This window comes from Mchenga conophoros, linkage group LG5 (assembly GCF_057382185.1).
Source record: "Mchenga conophoros isolate Kocher_MC1m ecotype Shallow Benthic linkage group LG5, M_conophoros_male_GT1.1, whole genome shotgun sequence".
In the NCBI taxonomy this organism is placed as follows: domain Eukaryota; kingdom Metazoa; phylum Chordata; class Actinopteri; order Cichliformes; family Cichlidae; genus Mchenga; species Mchenga conophoros.
Genome location: NC_140530.1, coordinates 39,429,621 through 39,452,721, shown reverse-complemented (window position 1 = coordinate 39,452,721; position 23,101 = coordinate 39,429,621).

Sequence of the window (23,101 nt, the reverse complement as noted above, 5' to 3'; positions counted from 1 at the left end):
CACACCGTAACTCACCTCAGAACGTTAGCACGTCGGAGCAGTATGCATCACGTGATAGAGCGGCTGTGGCATGCGGGACCTGTCGGTGGTCTGGATAGCATTTGGAGCTTTGCTAGCAACCCGGCATTTCATCTCCGACAAAGTTATCCCCGAGAGAAGTAAAGCAAGTGTGTAAGTCCATCTCTGAATGTTTGTAAAGCATTCCTGCGTTAAGCTTAACAAGCGACTGCCTCTCGCTCTCCGGCTGCTACTTCAATCATGAAACTGCTTAATGATCAGCTGATCGGCTTTTCTGTCGCGAGTCCGTGTCTCTTGTTTGCTTTTGGCCCACTTTGCACCAGAAAGAGGAAACCAGCGGCTGAACAACAGCAGCACGTTTAAGCTTGATAAGCTGCTGTTAGAATTTATTTAATATTACTTTCTACTCGAGGATCTTTTTCTACGTAGCTGACGCTGGTAACTGTGCAGGGGCGGATCTAGCAAAGTTTAGCCAGGGGGGCCGATAGGGCATGAACAGGGAAAAGGGGGCACAAAGACATACTTTTCTTTCTTATTCTCATTTAAAATGTCGAGCTTTTAATAAATAATTATCTGACACCCAAAGTTTTAATTTGATGCAAAATGAATAGAAGTCAATTACTGTACATAGTGACTATTAAGTCTAATATATATACCCTAGTAAGCTATAGTACTTTTTCCTTTGGGAAGGTACCATCTGTGCAGTCTGCAATTTTGTTGAAGAAAGATGTTGAATCTATTTAATATTTCTTGAAAAAGAATTGATTTCTGTGCATTTTTTTTTCCACACTGTGTCAAATTAAGGTTGATTACGTCGATTAAGCATCATGAGGTGGAGCGTGAGGGGTGGTTCCCTATTTTTTATTTATTTATTTTTGTTGTTGCTGGGAGTTGGAACCCTATTAGTTAGGTTGCTTAATATTTATGCTAAGTACTCTTTAAAATACCAGAATAGGGAGGATGGTGTAGGTCTAAGTTTATTAGATTGATCAGTATTGCTGTACTATGAAATATTTTTTTTTGCATACAGGTATAACAGAATAGCTTTAGTGTAGTTGTTGTTTTAAACTTGAGTATGAACTTATACAAAATGCAGCAAGATATTTAAAAAACAGTTTTGTTGATTAAAAAACACTATATCGGATTCATATCGGTATCGGCAGATATTCAAATTTATGATATCGGTATCGGACATAAAAAAGTGGTATCGTGCCATCTGTAGCTGTTACATGGACTGAAGGTGACAAAGCTGACGTGATGAATGGCAGACGCATGCTGTGTAGCCGAGGTATATCTGGCTGACCGCCCCCATGGTGGCTGTTTCTGCAGAAGTTAAATGTCAGTCATACGTCTGAGTGTGATATGTGGAAGAAAGCAGGGCAGAGTGTTTTCCTGTCTCTCTGTCCCCATGAAAATAATTCAGTCATATATCCTCTGAGACCTGTTATAACCACTGTCAGTGTGACGTTTATACAGTCAATGCAGGTTCAGAACTTATAAATAGTATTACTGTGTTTGTAAGATGCAGTTTATTATGCAGCACTTGGGCAGCTGTACTGTTTAACTTCAATATTAAATATGAAATATCAGATTTTACCAGTACTCTCAATTCAAAAAAGAAGAAACTGAAGACGGTCTGCTTTCCTGTGGAGCGTCAGCAGCAGCACGGCGTCCTTTTGTGGAGGCGGAGCCCAAAGCAGTACAGGGTCCTACTGTGATTTTTCACTTTGATGGACGCTAAAGTTTGTCAAATTCATTATCAACAGTTACGGCCTCTGATCATATCTCTGACACGATCAGAGCCTTGGGACCTTGAAGAGTGTGTGTGTGTCTGTGTGTGTCTGTGTGTGTGTGTGTGTGTGTGTGTGTGTGTGTGTGTGTGTGTGTGTGTCTGTGTGTCTGTGTGTGTGTGTGTCTGTGTGTGTGTATTCTATAGCAAAGCAGACCTCTCCTACAGGCCAGACCACCAGAGATGGGCAGTAACGGGTTAATGCATTACTGTAATCCGATTACTCTTTTCAAGTAATGAGTAAAGTAAGGGATTACTATTGCAAAAACAGTAATTAGATTACCATTACTTTCCCGTAGGAACGCTGCGTTACTGTGTTACTAAAACCGTGATTTTTTTTGCAAGAGTGTCTGATGACAGTGACGTAAGCGAGTGCGCCGTTGGTGACAACAGCTGTGTGCAGATCAACAATGGATCATATATCGAGTGCAGAGAGAGTATGAGCGTGCAGCGTTTAAAGCGTGGAAGTACTGACCTTACTTTGAGTTTGATTCCATAAAAAGTGACAAAAACATTAGTGTCCGCTGTGCGTGGGAAGAAAACTTCTTTTTACAGCGAAAAAACCCCTAAACTTCCAACAAGCACCGAGTAGCTACGATGTAATGGGAAACTCACAGAGAAACTCACGGATTCTTCCACTGACCGCGGCACACCTGCACCAGGGTAAACCTCCGCCTACCCCACTCCTGCTTTACAGGTGAAAATAGAGCAACAGGACCGCTGAGTCTTTGACTTTATTTATTTTCTGCTGTGTTTTACTTGCATCTATTTGAAAGACTGAGTGTAAACACAAAAAATATTTTATTTTATGAGCTGGAATGTGCAGAAAATAGGTTTAAATGTTAAACTAATTTCTTCCAGTCAGAGAATGTTGCATATAATTAAATGTTTGCTTGATGCATAAAGTTAAAAGTTTAAAACTAATAAAACAAGTTTTAAAAAGAGACTTTTCCATCTGATTACATTTTGTATGATGATTATGCAGAAAAAGTAGAATTGGGCTGAAAGATCTATCGCTTTATCACCTACTCAGGTTGTAAATCATGTTTTTAAAAAGTAACTAAGTAATTAATTACTTTTGAAAATAAGTAATCAGTAAAGTAACGTGATTACTTTTTTGGGGAAGTAATCAGTAATTAGTTACTGATTACTTTTTTCAAGTAACTTGACCAACACTGCAGACCACACAGTATTTTAACCTAGACATGAAAATAATTAAAGCCCTGTGACAGGGCACATACATACACACACACACACACACGTTAAACTGCTGACGTGTTACCCCGATCTGAGTGACCATTAAATACTCCAAATCTGACTCCGTGCTCCCAGGTTCAGGGGATACGTTTCCTCGCGAGGCACTGATAAGACTCGCACACTGACTGTGTGGTGCTCCATAATCATGTGTTTGATTACCGACTGGAGAACGTTCACATGAGGCCGACAGGGACAATTCAGAGTTTTTGGTGCTGAAGCTTCTTCACCTGCTGATATTCGATTCTGCTCTTTTTATACGCTTGTTAACAAAAGATTGTAAAATAATGTTGACAACTAGTGATTAATGTTAGCTAAAGGCTCATGTTGAAAAATGACCAGCTGCCGATGCTAGTGATGACTGGATGTGTCTAAGCTAATGCTAGCTCATGTTGCTAACTGTTGATGCTGGAACAGAAGGAGAAAGCCGGATCCTCCGAGCTTTGATGAAGACGTCACACAGCGGTGTGAACACAGACTCTCAGAGGAAGGTCTCGTTTTGTATAAGTGCATTTAGCATTCACAGTGAATAATGATGAGTGTGTCGCATCACACGTTTCATATTGTTGAGGAAATACTGTCAGTTTCACAGCTCGCAGGCTCATCGGTGATGCTGTGCTAACTTCATGGTGCTGGTGATAAGCTGCCTGGCCTTTCCTTTTTCACACTACTTTCATTTGTTAGTCTACAGTGTGACAGTTTTCACAGCCTTGAAGATTCCCTGAGAGACGGTCTGGAAATCTGCAGCCCTGTCTTCATTCTCAGATGCCGTGACTTCCCCTCCTTTCTTCCATGTCCAGCTTCAGTGCGGCCGTTTGGAGTCACTGTCGTCACGTTGGATTTCTGACGCGGTCGGCCGGCTCGGCTCTGACCACCATCACTTCCTGCTAGTGTTCGGAATAAAACCGCTCTGCCTGTTCCAATAATTATTTAACTGTCATATATATGAGACTGAAAGGTTAAAGCTCCAGAGAGAGACAGAAAGAGGCGCACTCGGAGAGGCAAGCGTCTCCATCGCTCTGCCTCGGCCTCTGGAACGAATCTCATTTCCTCGAGCTGCTTCGCTCTGAGCAGAGGAGATGCTTGTTTAGTGGTGTGGGAGAGGACGGTTGACAGAAACTGTGTCTGTGTGCTTCTTTTTGTATCCTGCCGTGGATTTATTTTTAGGGCAGTATAAATATCCACCTACATTTACGGCCTCAGAAGTGGGACACTCGGATAAAATGGCGGGCTGTAAATGTAGTAAACAGAGAGCGGGCTTTCGGACCGAGCCAAGAAGAGCGCCGAGCCACAGGGCATCCGAAACACAGCCAACCGGTCACCATGGCAACTCAGTGAGCCGAGAGCTGCTGACGTCAGCCCACACACACACACACACACACACACACACACACACAATCCTCTCCTCATCACTTCACATTACTTTACACTGACTTCCACTCGTTTCGGTCCTCTGTCTCCTCACAGTCTGCTCTCCTCTGAAATTAAGGCTGCAGCTTCATGTGACGTGAACACGGTGATAATCTGGGCCTGATGACTGATGTAGCATCTTCAATACTTACTACACGCTACTAAAATCAGTACTCAGATTACAGTTACAATCATGTTGTTACTTTTGTTACTAAGGTTGCTCCATGAACTGGTGTTTATTGTTTTTTGCCTGTAAAAAACTGCATGAGCTGATGAACATATGTCAGCCTTATAATGAAGGTGGCACAGCCCGTCAGTGTGACTCGAAGTCTTTAACCGCATGTAACCTCTCTGCAGGCTAAATGTAATTCTCTGATGCTTTCATTGCTTTTTTGTTGCATTTAATATGTCACAGAATTAAAATATTAAACACAAACACCAAAACCTCTTTGCATGATGGAGACGGCGTTCTTTTTCTTCTGCTACTTGGACCTGATTTCACTTCATCTGCAGGGAAATGGTGGCGTCTTAAACTTTTGATGAAGGGAGATGAGGACCCTGCTTATGTTGCTACTGCACAGTAAAAGTGCAGACTGCATCCAGGACTGAAACGGCTCCAGTGCTGCTAATGCAAAACTAGCAGTGATGTTAAAGCTGACTGTGTGCAGACTCCAGTCCAGCAGCCAGAGCCTGACCTGCAGCAGGTGATGAGCAGACTGAAACCTTCATTTCTACCTGTACGTGTCTGCTCTGTGTCAGAGCTCAGCTTTGCAGTCTGTTGCTCGTGTGTGTCCTCATTAGGGTTGTAATTTGTCTCGGTGTGCGACTGTAGCCTGAAGGTTTTGCTGTTAACTGCTAATCATTTGAGGTTGTTCAGCGGGAGGACGTCCCCGCTCCACCCATGCTGTTAACTGCTAATCATAAGACACGCCACATGCCCCACAGTCATCACATGAGAGGTGCAAAAGTAAGAACGTTACTTAATTATTCCCTTGAGAAAGTAATTTATTTGATTACATTAAAAGAGTAATGAGTAATGTGTAATCCATTACTATTCTTGAGCAGCACTTATTTATGGATCTGAACTTAAACCTTCAGCTCAGCCTAATATGAAGATGGAAAAGAACAGCGGTTGCTTTAACTTTACATTAAGCTTTTCTTGTGATTCTTTACGTCGTCCAAATGACAAACATCTGTAGCCTAAAACATCTGTCAGTGATGTGCTTCATAGACTGTGCCTGTTGCCTGCTGAACCTCCGTGACGGTGGCCAGTCTGGATGTGTAATGCTCTGATCTGGCGCTCGCTGCGACGTCAGCGGCCTGAAAGATGTAACCGTTTATTAAAACTGACAAGATTCATTGCCGAGCCTCGGTGAGAGTGTTTGTGTGTGCGTGGATGTAGGTGTGTGTCTGTGTGGGATAAACGGAGGAAGTAGGATGAGAGGGGGGAGAAAGGAGAATGAGCTGCTTCTGTCAACACAGCTGGTTACCCTTTGTGAAAGAGCGGGAGCTGATTCTTCTTCACAGAGGAAAATATTCTCACACGCAGACACACGAGCTTTACTGTGGCTGAAAGACACACAAGCGCTCGGCATCGCACAGCTGAAGCTTCTTTGTTGTTTTGGGTGTTAGCAGGAAAAATGTGCGAGTGAGTGTGACTCGCTGCTGCCGTGCTCAGATGGAGATTGTTTCAGGACAAAGATGCTTCCTGCCTGAGGTGACACTCGTGGGGATGCTGCTACTGCAGCATGTAAACTCAAAAAGTCCAAATTATCACCGAGTCTTTTGGCCTATTGGATCATTTCTGGGTGAAATCAGTGCACCGAGGTTTTCTGTGTGCTCTTTCTGCATTTTTTACTCTGAAACAAAGATGGTATAAAAGGTAGATGAGCGCTTTCACTTTCACCATCTTGCCGTCAATCAAGGGATGCGACTGACCATGATGCCGCCTGTCAATCACAAGTTATGGCCAATGACTGTACCGTAAATAATCTTGTTTCTGACCAAACTGTCTAAAATAGGCTCAAACTATTACTCAGTATAATCAGGAAACATCGCAGAGCTCAGGGCAGAGGGCCATGTTTAACCACGGCGTGCTAAAGCGACTGAAGTGTAGACAAAAAAGGCCGGTGTTTGTCATCCGGGTTTAATGAAACTATGCTCGTTGTTTCTTCTGTGCTGTAATGACATCATTGCAATGCGGTGCTGTTGGTGTTCTTATGAGTTATTGATCCCAGAAGTTCAAATATGTGAATTTCTTTCCAGCTTGACCTTGAAACATGAAGCAGTATTGATCCATGATTAAAGAAAACTCTCTTTTTGGCCTCTTTTTCCTGATAAATTTGTCCTGAGTACAGGTTTAAGGCACTTCTCCATCATCTTCACGTTTCCGAGCTGGAAGTTACGCCCCTCTTTATGAGTGTGTGGTCCCAAAACAACATCAACGGCGGCCACGGTATCAGCGTGACACCCAGCGTGACGACTGGTGCTTCTGCTGAGTTGATGTTTAAACAAAATAAAATGCTGAAAAACTGACGACTCTGCTCAGCCTTCATCTGCAGATGATGGGCGATCCGGGTTCTAATGGAGGTCATTTGCATCAAAAGACAGTTCTTCCTTCCCGCTGTCGCCGAGTGATTTGCAAAGGGGATTGTGTTAGGATTGTGTTAGGGTTCCCTTACAAGTGTTTTAGTGTCATGAGATGGCTGTTGTTGTGCAACGGGATATGAAAGATGAACAATTGAAAGTTGCAGTGAAATCGTTGGCAAGTTTCTGATTCAAACTCCTCAAGTCTGCGTGTCCAAGTGTCCACAGGCAAACTGCATCCATCCATCAGTGTGCGTGTGTGTGTGTAAATGGCCTGCATTTGTATAGCGCTTTTCTAGTCCCTAAGGACCCCAAAGCGCTTCACACTACATTCAGTCATTCACCCATTCACGCACACATTCACACACTGGTGATGGCAAGCTACATTGTAGCCACCCTGGGGCGCACTGACAGAGGCGAGGCTGCCGGACACTGGCGCCACCGGGCCCTCTGACCACCACCAGTAGGCAAACACGGGGTCAGTATCTTGCCCAAGGATATTTGGCATGCAGGAGGCAGCCTGGGATCGAACCACCGACCTTCTGATTAGTGGCTGACCTGCTCTGCCACCTGAGCTACAGCCACCCGTGTGCGTGTGCGCGTGTGCGTGTGTGTGTGCGTGTGCGTGTGTGTGTGCGTGTGTGTGCGTGTGTGTGCGTGTGTGTGTGTGTGTGTGGGTAAAATGCAGCTTGTAGTGTAAAAAGCACTTTGAGTACCCAGAGAAGGAAAGTGCCATATGATACCCGTCCATGGTAACAACCTGCCAGTCAGAGTCTTGTTGTTGTTCGTGCTCCTGTGACTGAAGGAAAACTTTGTTGAATTTTGAGCAGCAAACACTTTCTTCAGGTTACTGTTGCGTTACCTCGGCTGCTGACCCACTGTTTGCCTTCATGTTTTTTTAAATCGTGTTTAGTCGTTATTGTTGTGCTCGCTGTGTGTCTGGTTTCTCTCGCCCTCTCATCCCTCACTCTCTCACCCTCTCGTGGGTCTCGCTGTCTTGCCCTCTCTCTCTCACTCTCTCTGTCTCTCGCCCTCTCTTGTCCCTCGTCCTCTCACGTCCCTCTCTCTCTCTCTCACCCCCTCTTGCCCTCTCTCTCTCACTCTCTCTGTCTCTCGCCCTCTCTTGTCCCTCGTCCTCTCACATCCCTCTCTCTCTCTCACCCCCTCTTGCCCTCTCTCTCTCGCCCTCTCTTGTCCCTCACTGACCTCGCCCTCCCTGTCCCTCTCTCTCTCTCACCCCCTCTTGTCCCTCGCTGTCTTGCCCTCTCTCTCTCGCCCTCCCTGTCTCTCGCCCTCTCTTGTCCCTCGTCCTCTCACGTCCCTCTCTCTCTCTCACCCCCTCTTGCCCTCTCTCTCTCACTCTCTCTGTCTCTCGCCCTCTCGGGGCCCTCTCTCTCTCGCCCTCCCTGTCTCTCGCCCTCTCTTGTCCCTCGCTCTCTTGCCCTCGCTTTCTCGCCCTCCCTGTCTCTCACGTCCCTCTCTCTCTCACTCTCTCTGTCTCTCTGTCTCTCGCCCTCTCGGGGCCCTCGCCCTCTCGGGGCCCTCGCTCTCTCGCCCTCCCTGTCTCTCGCCCTCTCTTGTCCCTCGTCCTCTCACGTCCCTCTCTCTCTCTCACCCCCTCTTGCCCTCTCTCTCTCACTCTCTCTGTCTCTCGCCCTCTCTTGTCCCTCGTCCTCTCACGTCCCTCTCTCTCTCTCACCCCCTCTTGCCCTCTCTCTCTCACTCTCTCTGTCTCTCGCCCTCTCGGGGCCCTCGCCCTCTCGGGGCCCTCGCTCTCTCGCCCTCCCTGTCTCTCGCCCTCTCTTGTCCCTCGGTCTCTTGCCCTCGCTCTCTCGCCCTCCCTGTCTCTCGCCCTCTCTTGTCCCTCGCTCTCTCGCGTGTGTTTCCTGTTTTATTCTGAAAGCCGGTTGTCTTGTCTACGTCATGTTCAGTGTTGCTTGCCTCGGTCTCACCTGTTAGATTGCTGCCAGCCATGATCTCCAGGTGTTTCCTCTTTGTCCTGACTCTTTGTCCTGACTCTCTGTTCTGTATTTAGTGTCTGCGTCTCCGTCCGTCCAGCGTCATGATCGTCCTCTTGCTGTGTGTCCTGTGCTAAATCTGCTGTCCTATTATGTGTGTTTAGTTTCTGCCACTTAGCCTTCCTGGTTTTGTCGTGTCACCATAGATACAGCGATGAAGCCATTTATAAATGCAGTCCTGGCTGCATGTCTGCACTTTGAGCAGTCACAGCTCTCCCTGACAACATTTTCCACTAAATACTCGACTATTCTGCTGGTGTTTCTCAAATATTATATAATCGAATAAAATATGAAAGATTTCTGCTCTAATGAGTAGTGACATCAGTTGTAAGATAGATTTCTTCTTTTTATCACGTGTGCTGAGACATGAATGTTGCTTCACATCTGCTGCTGCAGACAGAATATAAAACAGGAAAGAAATGCCATGACTGGAAGATTATTTGTTATGTGGGGATCGAGGAAAGCATATAATCTGCGTTGGTGACAGACTTGATTAAAAACCCATCAGAAGGGGATGACAGATATCAGTTTGAAAGGCGGTTAAAGGTCACTTCCTGCCGAATGGCGTTCGATGTGAAAGCCGTGTCAGTGAAAAAGCAGAGACTTTTCTTTGCGTTTGCTTTCCCCTCTCCGTCTCCCTCGCTGCCTGTTTCCACTGCTTTGAGCTGCATCAGGTTCATTATTGCAGGCCTCTTTGGGTCCTATTCAAAGCTCTCAGCACGCCTTCAGCAGATGCAGGCTTCAGCGGGAAAACTTCTCACAACTTTCATTAAGAATGTATGGACTTTTTTATAAGATGAGGCTGTAATCTGACAGCTGAACGCCCACAGTAATCATTCCTACAGTTTAAGCCTTGCTTGGCTTTCTGTACCGTTTGTATAGACTGTAAATGTCTACATAAAGTGACACATTTCCTACCTCGCAGGTTTAAATTGGCCTGTTTGAAATGGTGGATCAGATAAACCGGGGAAATTCAATTTTCACTGTCAGCTGGCATTTGCTTGAAACACACACACTGTCAACCTGCCTAAACTCACTTACTTTTATTCAAATAACACATTAAAACAACAGATGGAGACCGGGGGCTTTCTGATGGAAGCAGATGGATTAAATGGAGAATTATAGAAAAGTTAAAGACACATAAATTTAAAAGTGAAACAAAACAGAAAAATAAAACATTAACAAAGAGGGACCGAACAAAAATTAGCGTAAAAGCATCAGCATGATCTCATCTATGCCTCTGGGTCTGAGTCTCGCGGCAGCAGTGTAAGCAGAGATGCCCGGACTGCCGTCTCCACAGATACGTCCTCTAGATCATCTTGGGAGACGCCCAAGCTGAGACGTGAACATCTCCTCAGCTTGTCTTCAGCTGTAGTGGCAAAATTAACTACAACCAAAACAGCGTGGGTCGGCTGTAGATCAGGAGGCGGAGCAGGTCATCTACTAATCAGAAGGGGGGTGGTTCAACTGCTGGCTGATCCAGTCTGTACGCCGAATATCCTCGGAAAGATGCCAACCTCAAGTTAATGCATTGATCAGTGGCTGATGTTAGACATCGTCTGATTAGACAGCAAGTACTTTATTCAACATGCCCGTATCACCTGTTCATACAAGCCATCCAGTATTTTTGTATCAGCCTGTAAACATCTCGATGTTTCAACTTGAGTCTGTGGGCCTGACCAGCAGAGGAGCCGGCCCCTGGTGGACATTACAGGAACTACAGTTTTCTCGCTTGAGCTTGAAGTTTCAGGCTGGAAGGAAAATAAATGTCTGAAAGCCATAAACATAAGAGGTGCAGCGATGTGAGACAGCCCCCAAGTTAGCATGCCATGGGAAAAATGTGACTTTAACATTACTTGTGTTTTTTGGAATCAACATCCCATAACATAAACATCTCAAATCTAATCAAATGTATTTATAAGCACATTTAAAAAACAACACGGGTTGAACCAAAGTGCTGTACATAATGAAAACAGTAAACATTCATAGAAAATACAATGGAAGAGTAGTCATAAGTGAAAGCTAGAGAATACAAGTGCGTTTTCAAACGGGTTTTAAAAATGTCAAGTGTTGGCGATGACCTAATGTTAGACTGTTCCACAGCCTGGGGCAGCAACCAGAAAAGCTCGGTCACTTCGGTTTTTCCGTCTGGTTCTGGGGATATCCAGGAGCAACTTATCTGCCGACCTAAGAGCTCTGCTTGGAGTTTTTAGTTAAAAGGTCCGAGAGATAAGATGGAGCTAATCCATTCAGAGATTTAAAAACAAACAACAAAATCTTGAATTCAGTTCTACGACGTACTGGTAACCAGTGCAAACGTGCCAGGGGAGATATGTTCAAATTTGCGAGTGCCTGTTAGGAGTCAGGCCGCCGCGTTCTGAACTAGCTGTAAACGAGAGAGTAGGGTCTGGTTAATAGCAAAATAGAGACTATTGCAGTAGTCAAGCCTAGATGACATGAATGCATGAATCACTTTCTCAAAATCAGCAAATGACAACATGGTCTTGGTTTTTGCAGCGGCCCTCAGCTGGAAAAAGCTGGTTTTAATAGCAGAAATTATTTGAATAGAATAGAATAGAATAGAATAATCCTTTAATTGCCCCACAAGGGGAAATTTAGGGTTTGTTTCTCAAATGAGAAAGAGCTATCGAGAAACACTCCTAAATCTTTAGCAAACGGAGTTCTGCACTTTTCCCGTGGACCAAGGTCAACATTAAGGAAAAACGGGGCTCAGAGGGTCTGAATAGTATAACCTCTGTTCATTACTGTAACCATGATGATGAACATCCAGTCAAACGCATATCAAAGCAGTCTTACCTGTCGTTAAGCATATATCACAAATCAGTAAGTCACACTCCCATCGTGATCACGTCGCCAACAACTCGAGCTTTGCAGGAGAAACGATCGGGCGACAACACGAGAAAATCAGCGTCTGATCGACGTGTCTGTGAACCTTTGTGAGGGAATCAGATCTTTTCTGGCACACTAAACGTGATCTTTGTAAACAGGTATGAATGTTTGCACATGAAACAAACTGTGACTATAATTATAGATCAAGCTTCAGTGATCCCAACAGATTCAGAGGTCTGCCTTTCACAGACGTCTCATGTGCTGCTGATGGCACTTTTTCACATCAACTTCATGCAGGAACACTCTGAGTCAAATGTTGTGTGTGTGTGTGTGTGTGTGTGTGTGTGTGTGTGTGTGTGTGTCAGGCTGAGGGGGTTGGCAGTCTCTGGAAACCCACGTCGTGCTTCAACACGAGGGAGACAATCTGCGTCACCATCTCTGTAACGCTGCTGTACACAAAGCGTGCACACACACATCCTAAAGCACATGCAGCTCCTACTTTCATCCCTACGTTTGTTCATTTTCTCATCAGCCCCGATCTGTCATTCCTCACAGAATACATCTTTAATAGACAATAAGACAGCAGAGCGACACAAAGAAAGGACGGAGCAAAGGAGAAGGAAGATGAAAGAGAAACAATCTGTCCCAGAGTAATGAAAGCAGCGTGATTGTGAAAAGCAAAGGTTTAATAGATCAGTCAGAGTGTGGCTTAATGAGGAGAAAAGGAGATGCTTTTCTTTTCTTTTGTCTCATTTAAACTTTATTAAAGCAGCAGCAACACACTGCATGTAAGTAAAGCCATGGGTAAGAGCGGGCTTTGATGAAGCCAAACATGTCAGGCTGTGCCGAACATTTAACCCGGAGAACAGTGAAGACGAGCCATCAAACGCTGACAGTCTGCTGATGCTAATCCGCCTTTTGATTGCAGTCTCGCTGCATTAAAGATGCAACAGCAGACAGACTAAATTTAGTCGCACTCTCCAAAAACACACAATTTTTCTCAATAACTGTAAAATCATAACTGTCATCCTGACATCTGTTTTTATCCCAGCAAACAAGTTCATGCTTAGTTCATATCAGAGAGAGCTACAGCTGTGGGTTAAAGCAGAGGACTAAATATTTGCTGTCCTAAAGTTTCAATCAGATCATTTTTCAACAGCATTTTCTTGTTTTTAAACTGTCGCCACGCTCCTTCTCCCATCAGCTGTTCCAGATTTCATATTTTAGCTTTTTTTCCGTAGCAGTTGTCTCGCTGTTATTGCCCATGAGGTAGGCCTTTGGGACTCTTGCAGTGTCCCCATAATAAAACGAGAGGTTTATACGATAATTGTTTTTATTGACTGAATGCTGTGTGCAGTGATAGAGTCTGATGAAGCAGAGGGTAAAGGTCATTTATGAAGGCTGCACTGTGTACATACAGCCTCCTGCAGCTGGAATCTGTGGGGCTTTTTAGTCTGATTGTCTGTGACGACTGAAACGACCTGCGCAGAATCTGTGGCAGCGGGGAGTTGTTGAATAACCTCAGTGTCATCTCTGTGCATGGATCTCTGCTAACGTGGCGTCTCACACTAAAGCAGGGATGTCAAAAATGTGGCCCGTGGGCCAGAGCTGGATGGCCACATGCGGTCGGGCCCACTGAGTGATTCTGCAAAGCTTGACAGCTGTGAAGAAGCACATGACTCTTCACGCAGAGCCTGCTGGACTAAAACAAAGTAAAGAAGTGACGCCATGAAAGATTTTAGTTAACAAAAAGTATTCAGTGAAATAAGTGCTTTTTTTCAAAGTAAAGTTTTAATTGAATTAACATCATCAGGCTGGTTTATTACATGTGCATGTTTATAGAGTTTAGTAAAACTTGCTGGGACTGTTGTGTGGGTGTGTTTTGGGTTATGATCTGGACCCTTTTGGATCACATGACTAAAACCTCCTCTGAACTCTGAGTTTTAGGCAAGAATAGTGTTTTTTCCTTTGGTTCATTCAGGTTACTGAGGCACACATAAAGACAATGTGCCATGCTTCTTTACACTAAAATAATTTATAGGTGTTTTTTAGGTTATCGGACCATAGTTTTCATAGTTTGGCTCACTGAAGGTCAACAGGTCCAATGACTAAAATGAGCCTCTGGGCTGCACACAAGCCAACACAAGCTAAGAATCACAGGTTCCTGCAGGTGGATTTAGGCAGAAATTCCACGGAAATCCCAGGATCTCAATGGCTGGTATGCTAATTGTCTTTAATTGCCACCTCTGGCGTTCCCACAGTTGTATTTGCACTTTCTGGGATCTTTGAATGATCAGATTTTGATCTTTTTGCAATCCATTCTCAGCACATCATCATGTGCCACAGTCGATAAAAACTTTTGTTACTGCAGGATTTCAGAAGAAACATGCGCTTAGTTTCACTTCAACCACACTTTGTACTCCAAGAAGTTCTATTTTTGGTACCAAGAAGTCCCGCTCGAGCAGAAGCGCAGTTAGTCGACTCAAATATGATTAATAGAATACATGTTTTGAAAACCAGTTCAAGCACATTTATTCCTTCAGCGATGTTCCCACAAAGAGAGACCATCTCCGCTATGGAAAACATTTTTATACATTCTGTCAGAGCTGTGGAACAATTACTCATGCACATGAAAAACACGATGAAGAGCCACTCAGCACAGCAGGACGCTTTTGATAATGTGCGAATGTTTTGTTCAGCAGAAACGTCCATGGACACAAAACATGAAACATGGACGCCCTTTGTAAAAACTCTGAGATGTTATCTGCATGTTATTACCAAAAAGACGTTAACACACAATTTTTCAGTCCTCTGTGCTACAACGTAGCCTCTCTGTCAGCGCTGGAGATCACTGCTTTGTTGGAGGCACAGGAAGAGTAAATGTGAATTGATGTTTACTACTCCAGGCTCCTGCTTCATTTCCTTCCTGCTGCGGAGGAAGACCTGACATGACACATCAGACAGACTCCCAGTTTGTCTCCATCCTGCACTGAGTTCGCTGCAGGAAGCCTTAACGTGTCTGAGCGGATGTGTGGATTTGATTTTGGTCGCTGAAACAGGGTCTGTGCACCTGAACTTTACCTGCAGCGACGGTTAATAACAGCTGACCCAAACTAAACCCAGCAAGGAGGAAAAATGTTGCTGCATGCTTCTGCATGAAGTTTAGAAGTTGCACACACACATTCACTGACACTGCTTTAATCCAGTGATCTATATGTTCTATATATGTGAGTCTCAGTTATGCAGCCTGCTGTAACAAACCTATAACTCATTTCTTTCTTCATATGGAGGGAAGAGCAGGCATCTGTAGCTGCTAGCTGTCTGCCTGCTTCACCTGAACTGGACCTCTGGGCCGTGTTTGTGGTGGCTATGAGTGAAACTGTAGGATTTTATTTGGGTGTTACTGAGCATCTGTATGTGTGTGATGCTCCCATAGAGTCTGTGGCTGCCCTGCAATAACCGAGCTAGCTCGTGTTAGCTCATATGATAGCACCTCACCTTCAGTGGCAGAGCAGACCTGAAACTCCTCTTTGTGTTTGGATCTGTTAACCTGAACTCGTTTAGTCTTCGACACACATTTCCACCTTCATCAACCCCAACGAGAGTGCACAGGAAGACACAGGAAGACACAGGAAGAAGGATAAAGCTTCAGACTCGATGGATAGTGTTTTTCTTTTAAGAGCTTATTGAAATGACTAATTTTTCAGCTCTAATCATGTTTACAGGGAGCATCAGGTTATATGGATTACTGTTATCTGCTAACCTTGCAGGTCCTTGTTGTTGACAGCGGTATTGCACAGCATGAGAGACGAGTACGTGTCTGTGTGTGCGATCCATAAATCAGCAGGTAAGACAGAGAGACGCAGACAGGCTGGGCGGAGGAAGAGGAGGCAGCTGCGGGGGATTCTCGGGATTCTTAACATCTTCTGTCAGTGCAGGTTTCCCTCTGTACCTGAGCTCAGGTAGAAGCAGACAGAACAAACGTATTAAGGTGGAAGCTCTCTGTTTAATCCACTGCCTTCCTAGCTTGTGGAAAGAACATCAATCCAGCTGCTGCACCTTTAATACAACTCTGTCTACAGCGTCTGAAAGCAAGCTGTGATAAAATCCCACGATGTGTGGAAGCCTCATTTCAGCCGTCCTTATGGACGATGAATAAACGGAGACGACACATCAAAGGACTGAGTCACAGACGGACAGACAGCGAGGGAGGAACTCTCCACGTGCAGTGGCAACACCGCGGCCTCCACCACAGAGCTGCAAACCTCATTCCCACACGTGCACAGTGGTGCCCGAGTGATGCCGAGATTCCCGCTGCGTGTGTGATTCCCTCCAATATTTACAGTGACACTGGGATGCAAAGCGGTTAAAGGGGGAAAATTCCCTCTCCCGGTGCGTGCTGGTTAAACGCTTTGCCTCGGGGTGGTCGCTGCTGTCTGGACTTTATCAAAAATGTCAACACTGGTACCAAATATTCAGGTGGTAATTTCAAAAAATGTATTTGGAAGCGATTCCTGAGATGGCCAAACAGTCTTCACTGTCTAAGTAAAACAGGAAGTACCTAAAAAACCAAACTGATGTCAGGAGACTGGAGGCAGGGGAGCAAGAAACCCCCCGAATCTAACGAGGATGATGAGAGGAGGCGTTTCTCTGGGTGGCCTTGGCCGCTCAGGCGTTGTGCGTACGTGGTCAGGTGAATAGTTGTCGAGTGTTTCTGAAGCCGTTTCGGGTTATTGGGAGCTGCTGTCAGTTCTGTATCGACCAACCTCCCGCAGAGCGTGTAATATCTGTAAAAGATCAAAGCCGCGTATGAAGCTTCTGCTCCCCTCCGTGTTTGTGTCTTCATGGACTTTTGGACTGTTGGCTGATATTTTCTTTTAAATTCTCTCTCTCACACTTTTTCTTTTTCATTTGTTTTTCAGCATCAGGCTTGTTGATTTCAGATTAACAGTCTCCAGGCAGACGTTGCAGATTTGCAACAGTTAAGAACTCACAACTTGATTACCTCACATACATAGTTTTTTTACTCAGAAGTACCACTGCAGGACTTAATTTGGGCCTGAGAGGGTTAACTGACACAGCGGGTAACTAATGGTCTCTCAGCGGTTTGAACAAATAATGACTGGAATGGAAAATGAAAAACAACCATTAGAAATCCAATAGAAACAATCATCAGAATATTATTTCAAAAGCAGATAAACTGTGTGATTAGCAAAGCAGTGATTAGCTCTTTTTCTGCCTCGTACTCTACTGTGGCTCTAAGAATCTCAAAGCACAAACAGGATGGATTTCTCAGGTCTGCTGTGTCTCAGTATTAATACGAATGCCCCAAAATATCTCGAGGTCTTGTTCACAAGTGAAGGTAGCCGGAGGTTGACAGATGGATTTTTGCTGCGGACGCTGCACCGGTCCGTCGTGGTGAAGAGAGAGCCGAGTGTAAAAGCGAAGCTCCCAATTTACCGGTTGGTCCACGTCCTGGCCCTCAGCTATCGTCACGACCTTGGGTAGTGACCGAAAGAACGAGATTGCGGATACAAGTGTTGGAAAAGGGTGGCTGGGCTCCTTTGAGATAGGATCAGGAGTTCAGACGCTACTCCTCCACATCGAAAAGAGGTGGTATGAGCTTCTCATAAGGATGACTCTTGGGGATGTTTCGGGCACTGGGAGGAGGCCCGAGGCAGACCCTGCACATACTGGAGAGATCACATCTGTCAGCTGGACTGGGAATGCCTCCATCTTCCCCCAGAGAAGCTGGAGGAGGTTGGAGAGGGAGGTCTGGGAATCCTAGGTTAGGCTGCTGCCCCCACAACGCAGATAAGTGGGAGAAAATGGATGGAAACGTCTGACAAAGATTGTCAGGTGATCTGATAACGTTTACGCACCATGCACCTCAGCTCTTAGCTTTGCGTCATCTGAGCTTCATGGCTGCGGGTCCTGCATGCTTCTTCTTTACTTTAATCTCATTTACAGCTGGCAGAGCTACAGAGGGGGTGAAGCTGGGAGGGAGGACACGTCCCAAACTGTTTAGATGCTGTACCTGGAGGTGCCGGGTACTCGCCACATTACTTTCCATGTGTCCTGCTGTTCTGTGTGCAGTGTAAATATTACACATTCCTGCTAACTGTGGAGGAAAGGTCGATGGACCCACAGCAGTGTGTTTGTGTTCCCTGGGGGCTTCAGACCAACTTAAATAACTTTTTGGATGATCTGTTTATCATACATTTCAGTTCAGTCTGGTACTTGGATTCAGTTTTATTTCTGCTCCAGCTCACAACAGTCTGACGACCCTGATGAGCAGCACATGGAGGAAGTGCCCTGTATCACCAACAGACCCAACTATAACTCAGGGTGACTTTTATATTAGAGCCATTGTTAACTCTGCAGTGGAGCTTCTGTTTTTCACAGGATGACGTTTCATTAAATTCATTAAAGGTTTTGAATGAATTCTGATGAAACTCCGTGGGGTCCGTCTCCTTGGGTTTTACAAGTTCACGATTTATTGATAGAAAATTGACAAAAAGCCTCATAACATTCTATATGTTTGTTTTATAGAATGCATAGTACGAAAATTTGAACTATCGTATCACATTTGACCTCTGACCTCTCCTTTAAGGTCAGCAGATGGATCTGAAGGCCCCCTAGTGGTGAAGGAGCCTTTTGTTTCACTGACTGTTGAAAGGTCTTTTATGAACACGCCTGCCTGACTGTTGCTTTAGGTCTTTTTCTCCTGATCTCCACTTTGTGTTTTACTCATATTTTAGTGAAACGCAGCAGCGCTGAGGAACAGCTGGTGACTAAATAGCTGCGTTCACTGTGTCTAAAAACACACAGCAGATACAGATAATCAGACACGTCACATCCCTCCATCTTTCAATAAACTTGCCTGCATACAGGGAGTGCAGAATTATTAGGCAAATGAGTATTTTGTCCACATCATCCTCTTCATGCATGTTGTCTTACTCCAAGCTGTATAGGCTCGAAAGCCTACTACCAATTAAGCATATTAGGTGATGTGCATCTCTGTAATGAGAAGGGGTGTGGTCTAATGACATCAACACCCTATATCAGGTGTGCATAATTATTAGGCAACTTCCTTTCCTTTGGCAAAATGGGTCAAAAGAAGGACTTGACAGGCTCAGAAAAGTCAAAAATAGTGAGATATCTTGCAGAGGGATGCAGCAGTCTCAAAATTGCAAAGCTTCTGAAGCGTGATCATCGAACAATCAAGCGTTTCATTCAAAATAGTCAACAGGGTCGCAAGAAGCGTGTGGAAAAACCAAGGCGCAAAATAACTGCCCATGACCTGAGAAAAGTCAAGCGTGCAGCTGCCAAGATGCCACTTGCCACCAGTTTGGCCATATTTCAGAGCTGCAACGTCACTGGAGTGCCCAAAAGCACAAGGTGTGCAATACTCAGAGACATGGCCAAGGTAAGAAAGGCTGAAAGACGACCACCACTGAACAAGACACACAAGCTGAAACGTCAAGACTGGGCCAAGAAATATCTCAAGACTGGTTTTTCTAAGGTTTTATGGACTGATGAAATGAGAGTGAGTCTTGATGGGCCAGATGGATGGGCCCGTGGCTGGATTGGTAAAGGGCAGAGAGCTCCAGTCCCACTCAGACGCCAGCAAGGTGGAGGTGGAGTACTGGTTTGGGCTGGTATCATCAAAGATGAGCTTGTGGGGCCTTTTCGGGTTGAGGATGGAGTCAAGCTCAACTCCCAGTCCTACTGCCAGTTTCTGGAAGACACCTTCTTCAAGCAGTGGTACAGGAAGAAGTCTGCATCCTTCAAGAAAACATGATTTTCATGCAGGACAATGCTCCATCACACGCGTCCAAGTACTCCACAGCGTGGCTGGCAAGAAAGGGTATAAAAGAAGAAAAACTAATGACATGGCCTCCTTGTTCACCTGATCTGAACCCCATTGAGAACCTGTGGTCCATCATCAAATGTGAGATTTACAAGGAGGGAAAACAGTACACCTCTCTGAACAGTGTCTGGGAGGCTGTGGTTGCTGCTGCACGCAATGTTGATGGTGAACAGATCAAAACACTGACAGAATCCATGGATGGCAGGCTTTTGAGTGTCCTTGCAAAGAAAGGTGGCTATATTGGTCGCTGATTTGTTTTTGTTTTGTTTTTGAATGTCAGAAATGTATATTTGTGAATGTGGAGATGTTATATTGGTGTCACTGGTAAAAATAAATCATTGAAATGGGTATATATATATATATATATATATATATATATATATATTTATATATATATAAATATATATTTGTTTTGTGTTAAGTTGCCTAATAATTCTGCACAGTAATAGTCACCTGCACACAGATATCCCCCTAAAATAGCTAAAACATAAACAAACTAAAAACTACTTCCAGAAACATTCAGCTTTGATATTAATGAGTTTTTTGGGTTCATTGAGAACATGGTTGTTGTTCAATAATAAAATTATTCCTCAAAAATATAACTTGCCTAATAATTCTGCACTCCCTGTATAAGTGTGTGCATGCGCTAGTTTAAATCAGTGTGTTTCAACACTTGTTTTGTGTGGACATTTAATTATAGACCACTTGTCATCAGCCTATGGTGGTGACGCCACATGAGCTCATTTTTCCACGTCCATGAATTATGCAGGAAGTGCAGGTGCAGCCCGGTCAGCTGTCGTGTGTCTTAATGTTCAGCTGTTAATCCAGGCACGGGAGGCGCATTCACACCTCAGTCGGGTGTGTTTGGGTGGTCTGGGCAGCGTTGTGCTTCAGGGTATTCCTTTTGATGCTCGTGTGTTTGTCTTCCTATACATGCCTTTCTTTCACTTCACATTCTTGCCCTCGCTCTTCCAGATCAGATGTTTGGGAGCTGGCCAGTAACTGCGGGGCATAAACAACAAGTTTGAGGAATGTCTAAAGAGGCGAGTTGGCAGGACTTGAATACTCGCGGGGAATAGAGCTTCTGTTCTTAAATCCGCTTTGATTCATCGAAGCACATTTTCTGTCTTTAGCTCACAGCGAAAAGTCAGCTTAATCAAGCGCTAAGTAAACACTGCTGATTGACTCCTTTACTCCAGGGTTCTATCGCTCTTTTTGGTGATAAGAAAGCTGAAGATATATATCATATTTATGTGAGTGGAACAGGAGGAGAACGGCGGTAAATCAAAGCTGCCGTTCGCTGACTTTCACAGAGATGTTTTCATTAAACCGTCTACAATCAGTCGGGTTTCATTGGACTTTGGATGTGTGTTTTTCTTTGATCTGAAAGTTGAGATTCTTTTCTGACGACCTCAGAGACGTCAAACCGGGATGCAGGTTCATGCTGGAACTCATCTTCGTGGCTTAAAAGGGATGCTGGCCTTAATGATTATTCATGAATAAATAGAAATAAATTAAAGTATTTGTTAAACTGGGAAATTGAGCTAAAACCTGCAGTTCCTCGGACGTCCACATGAGGCGCAGTCCCCATATGATGAAAAATGGTGAGACAGTGGTGAGACATATGGGATTGTGATCTCGCCCTCACAGCGCAGCCCGACAGAGCCGAGAATCAAACCTGGCCGGCTGCCTCCTGTAGGTGTTTCCTCCCTCTTTCTACTCTGACAGAGACACACAATCTGAAGGTTGTGCATTTGTTGGCACTGTTGCAGGATGTGTGGTCATGGAAATGGACGATATCGAAGGAAATGCTTGAAAAGCACGCTGAAGATGGCAGAACTTTGCCTCATGGTAGCTTTTATTTTAGCACATCACCTGTTTAACTCATGAAGTTACAACAATGTTGGAACTGGAAAAAAACCCACAACTTTCTACCACGAGTGAAAATGTTGCATTTTAACCATTTGCATTAAAGTACTGCATCTTTATTTTAAACACGTTAAAATGTTAAAACAACAACAACAGAGAAAAAAGAGGCAAACAAACAAAGGAAAACAAAACAATGATAATTATCAATAACTTACTTGTTCAAAAAGGAGTTGGAAGAAGCATGACCTTACTTAACCCCACCCCCTTTCCACTATTTAGTAACTAATAGTAACTAATAGTAACTAATAGTAACTAATCGTCTACACTTTTCCTTTCTGTTTATGTCCATCATAAATTCTTCATTACAGTTTGTTACATGTATTTATGTATTTTTTTATAACCCGAGTAACGCGTCAAAAGATTTACAACTTTACAGATATATGCTGTGTGACGAGAGGCTGGTCCACACCGAGTGTCAGGATGTGACGAAGCAGACGTAAAATCAGTCTCACTGTAGCGTAGCTTAGCATGATTAAAATAGTCCATGTTCTCCTGGGTCTTCATGCAGCTCCTCAGGCTGTGCAGAAGTCTGCTGAGACACGGCACACCTAACGACTTCATCATGTCCTCATCTTCACTGGTGATAAAAGCTTTAGTGGGCAGCAGGAACACTTACAGCCAGAGGTTTCTGGTAAATATGAACTTACCAGCTGCTCAGCTCTCAGTGGCCTACAAGCTCAGTTTAATATTTAATTATTCATAATAAGATCAGTGACTGTATTTCACTTTAAGACATCACAAAACTACATCTTAAAGCTGTTTTGTCATTACTGAGTCGATGGTAGAACATAATTAGCCGAACATTTTCATCCATAGACATTTGTACTGTGCTTTAAAACATATTACAGCCTACTTTAAAAAAATCTTAAAGATGAGAGCGATGAGCCAAAGTGCAAACACTCGTTTGAGTTTCAGTCATCAGACGGAACGATGTGGGAAGAGGTCACATTCAACCTCCAATCCATCCTGAATGGTCCCTTTGCTTCATATTTCATCTTTAACTGACCATCTAACCCTCATTAGTGTCAAACAGGGTGCCAGGAAGTGCAGAATGGCCTCGGCGTTAGCAACATTTGTATGTGAAGACCGATTGTGCCAAACCAGAGAAACCGTTGGTCCTGTCGCTGATTAATAATTGGAACCTTTGTAATTATTGCAGTAAAGCTGCATCGTTAACGCTGCACCGGCGCTCGCTGACTTCATGTTCTGTCACATTCTGGTCCTGATCTCACGTCTGGCATGCCGACAGGACATCACAGCTGCTTAATCTGCAGCAGCCCGTCTCCGTGCAGGACCACAGCGGCGCCGGTCACAAAAACATAAAGTCTCCGTTTGGATTCAGCAGATGCATCGCAGCAGCGTGATCAGCGCCGA